Here is an 11257-nt window from a genome sequence, read left to right as displayed (position 1 = left end):
AGTAGGAGCACCATGTCCTCGACCAGCCATCTTCATTTGCATAATGACTTCAGCCATGATTCTGGCTCGCCCCCCTGGTACAGCTGGGTTATTGGCGAGGGGTCGCCCTCGATTCACCAGTTTGTGCAAAAATCTGGCACGTCCTATCGCAGCCGGGAAGACATCAGGAACGTTGACTGGAAAGGGTCCCTCTCGACCTCCCTGAGGAAATTCCTGAGGAGGTCCTTCAAGCTCCTTAAACAAGGCTTGATTTAGGCCCGCGAGTGCTCGGTACCGCGATATTGCGTCAGCTTGGTTGAGACGGCCCGGTCGTCGAAGAAGAGCCCTTTGGAGCCTGGACCGTCCCCTCATGAGATTCCTTATCAACTCGTGTGACAGTTCTCTAAGTCCCAGCGCCTCCTGGTGTCGCGCTGGAGACGGCACGGCTAATATTTGTGGCTGCTTTTCGCCACATATAGTTTCGAGATCCGGCAACCTCGACTGGTTAGGCATTTTGATCTAAATAACGAGCACATGATACTAACAATCCTATAATCAAACTTATTCTAGTGTATATGTGTGTATAATATAGTTGTTTACCTGAATTTATATAAGTAACGAACAACGATTGATATAATTATACGGCTTGTGCGCTCTTCGAGAGTCAAGATCGTACTGGCCAACGCTTGAGTTGTCGGATTTTACATTTATTCCTAATTTATGTTATTACTTCAGTTTTTTTCGAGAGGGAACAAAACGTGAGAGGAAAAAAAACATTTTATAGCTGTGGATACGTATTGTGGGCTCCGTTGCGGACACTAGGTTTCGTTGCATTTTCCACATTGCCTTGCACAGCAATATGATATGAAGGAGATCGTAAAAATTGAGTATGTGCGTGTGTGTGTTCGTGTTCGTGTACATGCGCGACATGTGCGTGCTCGGTGTCCGCTGCAGTGTTTTCTTGTTCGACCGAGAGCAGGGGTGCTCCTGCCTTTCTTCCCTGTTTTTTGTCATTCTTCGATGTCCTTCACGCCAGATGTAGTAGTAAATTGGTCACCGAGTCCCACAGTGCTCCGACTAGATGTATTGATCATCCGTATATAGTGTGTAGTGCGTAACCGTGTATGATTGTGTCAATTATCAGCTTTGCCGTCCTTGCGAAGAAGTACATTCCGATTAATCCTGCGGTTGCATTGCCAAAAATTAAGAACGCTCCCCAGATTTTCCTCCAGGCGTTCTCTGTGATTTTCTGCAAGGAGTCCTCATCCAAGAGGTAAGAGAGTGATATTCCTTGTGTTATAATCGGTTCCCCCTTTACGCCTCGTGCTACGGTGTTCAGTATTCCGACCTTTTCGACGGGAAACATTATGTGATCCCCCAGTTTTTTGAGGTCCTGATTGGTGTAAATGCCGCTCGCAGCCAAGGATCCTGGATCGCTGTAGTGCCAGGTAGGTTTGGTCATCGGTTCCATTATCATGGGCGCTTTGCTGTATTCTACGTTCGGTGTAATACGGTACCATCCGTCGTTTAGCTGGTACATTGTAGGAAGTATCCTGCTGCACGAGATTTGCATTCCTGTTCTAAAGAGTATGTGCGTTCGGGGCGTCAAGAAATATGTTTCGTTTCCCTTCGATACAGGCAATTGTTGGTAACATTCTCTGGTTTGGCGTATTTTTACTTCCACTGGGGTGCATTTCGTTATGTGCACTACTTCTCCAGAAATCACGGCCATGTATCCTGGGCCTTTCATGATTTGGTACGCGAAGTCGTCGGGAGCATGCATCGCAAGGCTAAGCGCGTTTTTCATCACCTGCCGTTCCAAATTGCAGCGTTGTTTTAATACGTCTGTGTATAAGCGATTCATTTGTGTGCGAATGTGTCGTTCTACATAAACAAATTTTGAATTTACGTAGGCAAAAATATCTATGTTTTCAATAGCTAACGGTTTTTTACGTGCAAAAGAATCTCTTTTATTTGTTTCTAAAATTACAAGTTTTGGGTGTTCTGTTTTAACTAGGGTGTATCCGCAAAAAATCTCTTCGCCGATTCGCGTAAGTGCGAATGTGACATCTTGTGTCGACAAGGAATATAGTATTTGTAGTTTATCATTTGTTTCGTTAACCATTTTCTTTGCCTTTCCTTCATACAATACGTCGTAATGACTGAATTTGCAATAATCATTAGGTATAGTTTCCCAATAAGTATATCTTCCTTCAATATCTATACAATTACTGACTACATATTGACAAACAGTTCCCGTACTTAGATGGATTTGATTTGTTTCAATACTAATTACTGCTTGATGAGTACTTAAGCTAACTGTTACTATTATTTGTACAACCACATCTTGCCACGTACCATAAGGATCTGAATATTCTACTCCTGAACATTTTCCATCTGTCGATGCAGACCCCGCAAAAGTGATGGGTCGCGATGTCGTCTGATTTACTTTTAATCCGTGGATTACCTTATTTACGCTTAGGCTTAGTATGCCTGTTCTGTGCATATTTTTACATTGATCTAACGTTGTGTCGACTATATATTCTGCATGCGCATTACTTACAGTTGCTACATGAGAATGCATTCCGCAATAGTGAATCGTTCGTGAAATAGAAACTTTACATTGAATTACATTGGTTGAATCGTATTTTGACAATTGCAATAACTGAATACTTATTCCTTCTTTCGTACGGAGAGAATTCCGATGACAGTTAGGCAGATTAGTGCCCGCATCTGTTTTAAATACAATATAAAAGATATCATTAGTAAATCTGAGATTGAAAATGTTTCGCGGTTCATGTTCAATCTCTTAATGTTTTGTTTTACGAATTTTGTTAGCATGAACAATTCTTAGTTTTCCTTTGACAAAAACTTTGACATTACCGTTAGGTAAAATGTCTGTTATAATATGTGGCCCTGAATATTGATCGCCTAATTTTCTTTTCTTTGGCTCACTTAAAAGAAAAACTTGATCATTTACTTGAAATGCTTGAGGATTTATTTTTCTATCATAATAATATTTAGACTTTATTTTTGATGCGATTAGACATTCCCGAGCTAATTCTTGTAATTCGTAAATATTTGTCATTAATTGATATAAATAATCATCGTATGTTTTTCCTTTTGTTTCGTCTGTTATTTCACTGGATGGTTGTCTGGCTAATTTTCCAAATACCAACTCGTATGAAATATATCCAGTTGATTCGTGAGTACTTGTATTATATGAAAAAGCTGCAAATTCTAATAATTCGTCCCATTCTGTAAATTTATTTACATATTGTTTCAAATATTCGACTAATACTAGATGCGATCGTTCTAAAGCTCCATTAGCTTGTGGATAAAAAGCTGTAGTTCTATATTGTTTAATTTTAAATTGTTTAGCAAATCTTTTCATTAAATTATTCATAAAATTCGTTCCTTGATCGGTTAATATTACTTTAGGTGCTCCAAATGTGCAAATAAAATATTTTAGTAATGCATCAGCAACTTGAATAGCGGTTATTGATCTCAAAGGGATGGCAAGGGAAAATTTTGTAAGGTGGTCTTGAATTGTCAAAATATAGGAGTTTCCTTTTGTGGTTTCAGGTAATGGTCCTACTATATCCATTGATATTTTTTCAAAGGATGAAAAAGGTGTGTCGGTGATTAGCATAGGCTGTTTTGTTTTTACTCTAACCAATTTCTTAGTCTGACATTGTAGGCATTGATTAATATAATTTCGGATATCAGTTTTAATATTATTTCAATAAAAGATTTGTCTGACTCGATTGTAAGTTTTAGTTACTTCTTTATGTCCACCGATTTTTGATGAATGAGCTTCTTCTATAATATCTTTATATTTTTCAATTTCTGGAATTGTTACTAATCCATGACAAATTATTAATCTAGTTGAAGTTCCAATAATTGATTCCCGAATGTGACTTAATATTTCTTCCCATTGAATATCAATTCCCATTGATTTCTCTTTTATTATTTCCCGTAACTTAATTGCAAATCTTTGTAGTAATTCTCTAGTCATTTTTTCTTTAATATTTTCTTTACATATACAGGGTGTCAAAAATAAAAGTAACCACCCGAATAGGGGGGGGTAGATTGGGTCAAACTGAAAAGAAAAGTCTCGTACCATTTTGCAAAATTCGCAATAGTTAACGAGTTATTAAATAAAACGTCTGAGCGAATGCGCGCACAAGGAGCGATAGAGGCGGGCCTCGGCGGCTGGCTGGGCTGGCACGGTGCCCGGCGCGCGGCGAGCGGTGGGGGTCGAGAGACGAGCGGCGAGCGGGGCGCGGCGCGGCGCGGCGAACGTCGAGCGACAGATGTTTACACTGCGACGAAAAAGTATTAGAGCCAGCCCATACTAAACTTACGATAATTCCTTCGCGTAAACGGGATTTTGTAGTAACTTACAATAATTTACTCCGCGTAAACGAGTGAATTATCGTAAGTTACTACAGAAGTAACGCGCTCGCGTAAACGTAGTAACAGTAGGTAGCACACGTATTGGCTATTGCATAGGCATTGCCGTAACGTCTTACGCCTTAGATAATATTAATTAGTTTAGCTTGAATTATGTGTAATAAAAACATTTAATTTTAGTAAATTTAATTATTTTGCATGTCAAAGTTTACGAGGTTTACCACAAGCCTTACTTTAACTTTTGTTTATGTTATAATAACTTTAATGGTGCGTGTCCACCTGCGAGTAAAACTCTCGAGAGTAGCTCTCGAGATTGATTCTCGCAAATGGACATATTCCTAAAGATATAACGGAGAATGAATCGCAGCTCTCGGCGAGCGAACTTTTCAAGACCTACTCGCAAATCGACACGACGTTATTTTACTCTCGGAGATCAGGGCCCCGATTCTCTAACGAGAAACGTATGCGCAAACTCTGCTCTAACAGAAAGGCTGCAAATTGATTGGCTATCGCACAGTTTTTAGCTAATAAGCTTGCAGCTTTTCTGTTAGAGCAGAGTTTACGCATACGTTTCTCGTTAGAGAATCGGGCCCCAGCTCGCCAAGCTCGAACGCTGTTCGTATTTTGAGAGCTACATGATGACACAAAGGAACTTATTGAATAATGCGGAAATCATGAACCATTGTAGAATACTACTGTGACAGAAATAAAAGTTTTTTTAATTTATATGTTTTGCGAATAAAGTGCGAAAAATTCATAATTTAAAGAATTAGATAAGAATATTTTTAATACATTCTCTGCTTATTACATGGTCAATAATTAGTAACACTTTAGTTTTACATACTTTGCACGTTTTAGTTACAGCGTTGAAATTAAATACATTTTTACATCGCAAATTAAGTACATAAAAAAAAAATTATTTAATATTTACATGTAAAAATCTAACATCAAGATATTTCGCAAACAGAAAACTAAATAATAATATCGCACTATGTATTCCACTTCACAATTTGTAAGTCTGTAGAAATTTTTAATTGTTGGGAATCTTCAATCTTAAGCTCTCTAATTTAGAGCAGATCCGACACCTGCGATCAATCCATTGCTTGACCCAGAAGGTCTTTTTGTTGTTATTTAACAACCTTTTTCTTTTTAAAATAATGCTAGCCACTATAGTAGCCGCAAGTCTCTTCGTTTACGAGACATTATAATGTCACCACTCTCAGAGATCGACTAAAAAAGTACGTAAGTGGACACAGTTTTGAGAGAACTGTCCGAAAGAATACTCTCTGGACTCTCACGAGATGCTCGCAAGAGTACAATGTTAGAAAAATTACTCTCAAATGGACAGTGTCAGAATAACTCGAGAGCTACTTTGGAGAGTTTTACTCGCAGGTGGACACGCGCCTTAAAACTCTCGAGAATATCTCTCGAGAGTTATTCTGACACTGTCCATTTGAGAGTAATTTTTCTGACATTGTATTCTCGCGAGCATCTCGCGAGAATCCGAAGAGTATTTTTTCGGAGAGTTCTCTCAAAACCGTATCCACTTACGTATTTTTTTAGTTGATGTCTGAGAGTGGTGACATCATAATGTCGCGTAAACGAAAAAACTTGCGGCTGCTATAGTGACTAGCATTATTTTAAAAAGGAAAAGGGCGATCATGGCGCAAAAAGATATGCGCTGCTCTAACGAGCTGAAGATCCGAGTTCAAATCCGACCGAAAATTGTCCGTTTTTATTTGATCGCCACCTCTCGGAAGGGTTAATGGCAACCCGCCGAGAGTGTATCTCTAAGAAAGCAGAAGGGAGGCCTCGGATTTTATACAGGCCGAACTTCAGGAGGCTATAGCTTGAACTTGAGCTATAGTGCCGTTGAAACAACAAAAAGACCTTCTGGGTCAAGCAATGGATTGATCGCAGGTGTACATTCGGTGCTGGATCTGCTTTAATTAGAGAGCTTGAGATTGAAGACTCCTAACAATAAAAAGTTTTTGCAGACTTACAAGTTGTGAAGTGTAATACATAGTGCGATATTATTATTTAGTTTTCAGTTTGCGAAATACCTTGATGTTAGATTTTTACATGTAAATATTTAATAATTTTTTTTTTAATGTACTTAATTTGCGATGTAAAAAATGTATTTAATTTCAACGCTGTAACTAAAACGTGCAAAGTATGTAAAACTAAAGTGTTACTAATTATTGACCATGTAATAAGAGAATGTATTAAAAATATTCTTATCTAATTCTTTAAATTATGAATTTTTCGCACTTTATTCGCAAAACATATAAATTAAAAAAACTTTTATTTCTGTCACAGTAGTATTCTACAATGGTTCATGATTTCCGCATTATTCAATAAGTTCCTTTGTGTCATCATGTAGCTCTCAAAATACGAACAGCGTTCGAGCTTGGCGAGCTGATCTCCGAGAGTAAAATAACGTCGTGTCGATTTGCGAGTAGGTCTTGAAAAGTTCGCTCGCCGAGAGCTGCGATTCATTCTCCGTTATATCTTTAGGAATATGTCCATTTGCGAGAATCAATCTCGAGAGCTACTCTCGAGAGTTTTACTCGCAGGTGGACACGCACCATTAAAGTTATTATAACATAAACAAAAGTTAAAGTAAGGCTTGTGGTAAACCTCGTAAACTTTGACATGCAAAATAATTAAATTTACTAAAATTAAATGTTTTTATTACACATAATTCAAGCTAAACTAATTAATATTATCTAAGGCGTAAGACGTTACGGCAATGCCTATGCAATAGCCAATACGTGTGCTACCTACTGTTACTACGTTTACGCGAGCGCGTTACTTCTGTAGTAACTTACGATAATTCACTCGTTTACGCGGAGTAAATTATTGTAAGTTACTACAAAATCCCGTTTACGCGAAGGAAAATCCCGTTTACGCGAAGGAATTATCGTAAGTTTAGTATGGGCTGGCTCTAATACTTTTTCGTCGCAGTGTAAACATCTGTCGCTCGACGTTCGCCGCGCCGCGACGCGCCCCGCTCGCCGCTCGTCTCTCGACCCCCACCGCTCGCCGCGCGCCGGGCACCGTGCCAGCCCAGCCAGCCGCCGAGGCCCGCCTCTATCGCTCCTTGTGCGCGCATTCGCTCAGACGTTTTATTTAATAACTCGTTAACTATTGCGAATTTTGCAAAATGGTACGAGACTTTTCTTTTCAGTTTGATCCAATCTACCCCCTCTATTCGGGTGGTTACTTTTATTTTTGACACCCTGTATATTAAGATTAAATGAATTCTACTTCCCCTTTTAACAATTTTGATGTTTCCTACTTTATTTTCTTTAATTTTTGGTATCAAATTTTGTTTTTGAAGTTGTTTTGATCCTTCGTCACAAGGTTTACCGTCTGCGGTTAAGAAATATAAATAATTTTCTTTTCGCGAAAAAATTTGATCGCGACTATTTATTATACTATGTTTCTGTCTACGTGTTATTATTTGTCTTTTAATTTCGGGTGTTGGGTCATCCGTGTCTAATTCATTGTAAGTTGCGTCAACGTCTTTGTCGCTATTGTCTACTTCTTCGTCTTCGTTTTCTTCTCCGGAGTCGTCATCGTCAATAATCTGGTCATTGTTTTCGTTGTCTTCGGCTATTGGGATTGAATCTTCACAATTTTCTTCATGCAGAGTTTTGTTTTGATTAATTTCATCGTCTTCATAGTCTTCTGCTAAATTATTTATTATTTGTAAAAGATTAGGTGGTATACTTATTGGTGAGGTGGATAAATCTTCATCAATGTGACTGTCGCTGCTTTCTAATAATAATGGCTCTATTTCATCTTCATCTTCTTCTTCAGATAATGTATTTTCATTGTCATCTTCAGTTTCAGATAATTCTGGCAAAGTGTTAGCATTATTATTATCAATCATTTGATTCATTGGTTCGTTATGTATTTCTGCGTGAACTAAATGCTCGTAAAATGGTAATTCCTCCAGTTCTTTCTTAGTAAATGGTACGCTTTCTCCTTCTGAAGTTTCCATATGGCGCGTTCGCATCCCTGCAGCCATTGACTCTGGCTCTTCTCTCATTGTTCCTCTTCTTGGTGAAGCAGGTATAGGTTTCGGTTTAGCGTTTCTCTGTCTCGCTTCATCGTCCTCCGGACATTCTTCAATTTCGTCGTACGAGGGATGTATTGAATATATACTTGTCGTAGGATTTCTTGACAAAGCATCAGCATTAGCATTAATTTTTCTTGGTTTGTAACTTATTTCGTAATCGTATTCGGCTAATTTAATTCTCCATCTCGCTAAACGTGATGTGGGGTCTTTCAATTTATGAAGCCAAGTTAATGGTTTATGATCGGTTATTAATTTAAAATTTTACCTTAAAGAGAGAGATATGGTCTAAAATGTTGTACAGCGTACACTATCGCTAATAATTTCTTTTCTATCGTTGAATAATTTTTTTCGGCATCGTTTAATACTCGAGAGGCATAACTTATCGGTTGATCTTTCCCTACCTGTCCTTGACTTAAAATCGCGCCAATTGCAGTCCCAGATGCGTCAATCGTTAAAAGAAAAGGCTTAGTAAAATCGGGGTATTGTAATATCGGTTCCTGACAAAGCGCGTTTCTCAACACATTAAAACTTTCTTGTTCTTCATTTCCCCAGTTAAAATCAATATCTTTTTTCAACAAATTAGTTAGTGGTTTCGCTATTTTTAAGAATCCTTGTATAAATCTACGATAATATCCAGCTAATCCGAGAAATTGTTTTACATTTTTCGCGTTTTTAGGTATCGGAAAATTTTGAACTGCCTGTATCTTTTTAGGATCTGGTCGAACTCCATTTTCTCCTATCATGTGCCATAAATAATTAACTTCTTTCCTTAAAAATTTGCATTCCTCTGGTTGTAATTTTAGATTTGCTGCACGCAATTGCGCAGCTATTTTTTCAAATTTAATTGCGTATTCTGTAAGAAAGCTTGCATATAATACTATATCGTCTAGATATAGTATTAAAAAAATTCATTTCCCTGTATTCCGATTAATATTCTATCCATTAGTCTTTGGAAAGTTGCAGGTGCATTCTTTAGACCGAAAGGCATGCGATCCCACTCGTAATGTCAGTATGGTGTTGAAAAGGCCGGTTTATGACTATCGTCGGGGTGCATTTGTATCTGGTGGAAATCCGAAGCCAGGTCAAAGATCTAAAAGTATTTTGCACCGCCTAACTGATCTAATATTTCCGTTATATTCGGAAGCGGGTACGCATCACCTACTGTTTTATCATTTAGATCGCGAAAATCTAATACCATTCTCCATTGTTTATTTTTTTTCGAGTCTGGTTTTTTAGGAACTATCCACACAGGCGTATTGTATGGGGATTTCGATGGTTTAATTATATTTTGATCTAGCAATTCATTAACTTGCCTATTTATCTCCTCTTTATGGATTACTGGAAATTTATATTGTCGTGTGTAAATTGGTATTTCGTTCACCGTCGGAATTCGGTGTTTTAAAACATTCGTATGATCGAGTTTTTCTCCCGGTAAATAAAAAATATCCGCATTTCTTTCTATTAGTTTCACGACATGCAATCGTTCTTCAGCATTCAAATGCGTTAATCTTAGCAATTGCATTATTTTATTTTTTTTTTATCATTTTGTTTCATATACAAACATGATCTCGAACTTGATTTTCTAGATTTTTGGATTTAGGAATTGAATTAGGATTAGAATTTGAATTTGAATTCGAATTAGATTTAGAGTTAGAATTGGAGTTAGAATTCGAATTCGAGTTTGAGTTAGAATTTGAATTGGAATTGGAATTCGAGTTAGAATTAGAATTTGGATTAGGATTCAAATCTGAATTACGATTTTCATCCGTCTCAAACTCATATATTTTAATTATAGGAATAAACACCCTTTCTTCTTCATCGTTAGTATTTATTACTTGCAGATATGCTTTCGCATCTTGTATTTTAACTAAGGCGTTTCCTAAGTAAACACCTTTCGTTACGCTTAACCGCGGTACATATCCTTCTTTCAACTCTGGATTTGCGATATTAACACGCATGTACGAAATTGCTCTCGCAGGAATAGTGAAGATTTCTTCTTTTTCTTCAAAAGGTATACTAACGTTATTCCATTCTAATTGATTTTGCTCATAATTAACTTTTGCTCAAAATTGTTTAAAAAAATCCAAACCCAAAATCCCATTTTGCGGAATTGGAAAATCGTTTTCGACTATATGAAAATTGACTGGACATCCTAAGATATCTACCTGTGCCAGCCCTAAGGTGGTCACATGGTGCGTCGTAATTCTACTAAGTCTTAAGATTTCATTTTTATCCACTATGGTATCGGGAGTAACGGAATTCCTTTTGATAATATTCGGCCTTGATCCACTGTCTACTAAAAATTTTAAATTTTCTGTAAAATTTGGGCCTGTTAATTTTACTGACGGAACGTCTTCTATTTCAGTTATGTTTACTGCTCGGTAACCGACTCTGGTTCCCCTGCTATTATTCGAGTGGGGCGAGTTTGCGTGTTTCCCGGGGCTGCCTCTGTCCTCGCGGGAATTCGCTCGTTTCCCTGAGGTTGTGAGTTCTGGCGGAGACCGTTATTATATGCGCGTCTACGACATTCTTTTAATGTATGACCGGGTTTCTTGCAATATCTACACATTACCGTTGCATTTTGATTGTTGAAACCTTGATTATTAAAATTTTGACTGTTTAAGTTTTGGTTGTTAAAATTTCGGTTGTTAGAATTTTGATTAAAATTTTGGTTGTTGAAATTTTGATTGTTGAAATTTTGATTATTCGGATTCTGGTTGTTAAAATTTTGATTATTCGGATTCTGGTTATTAAAATTTTGATTATTCGGATTCT

General features: G+C 37.5%; 1 pseudogene; it reads right to left on the bottom strand.

The window, feature by feature from the left end:
- Window positions 1–1006: 1006 nt before the first annotated feature.
- Window positions 1007–9687, bottom strand: LOC143906798 (uncharacterized; annotated as a pseudogene).
- Between the last annotated feature and the right edge of the window lie 1570 nt (window positions 9688–11257).

This window comes from Temnothorax americanus, unplaced genomic scaffold (assembly GCF_048541705.1).
Source record: "Temnothorax americanus isolate GAGA-0224 unplaced genomic scaffold, ASM4854170v1 Scaffold76, whole genome shotgun sequence".
NCBI lineage: Eukaryota > Metazoa > Arthropoda > Insecta > Hymenoptera > Formicidae > Temnothorax > Temnothorax americanus.
Note: the sequence above shows the minus strand (reverse complement) of the source record. Positions and strands in the feature narration are given on the sequence as shown.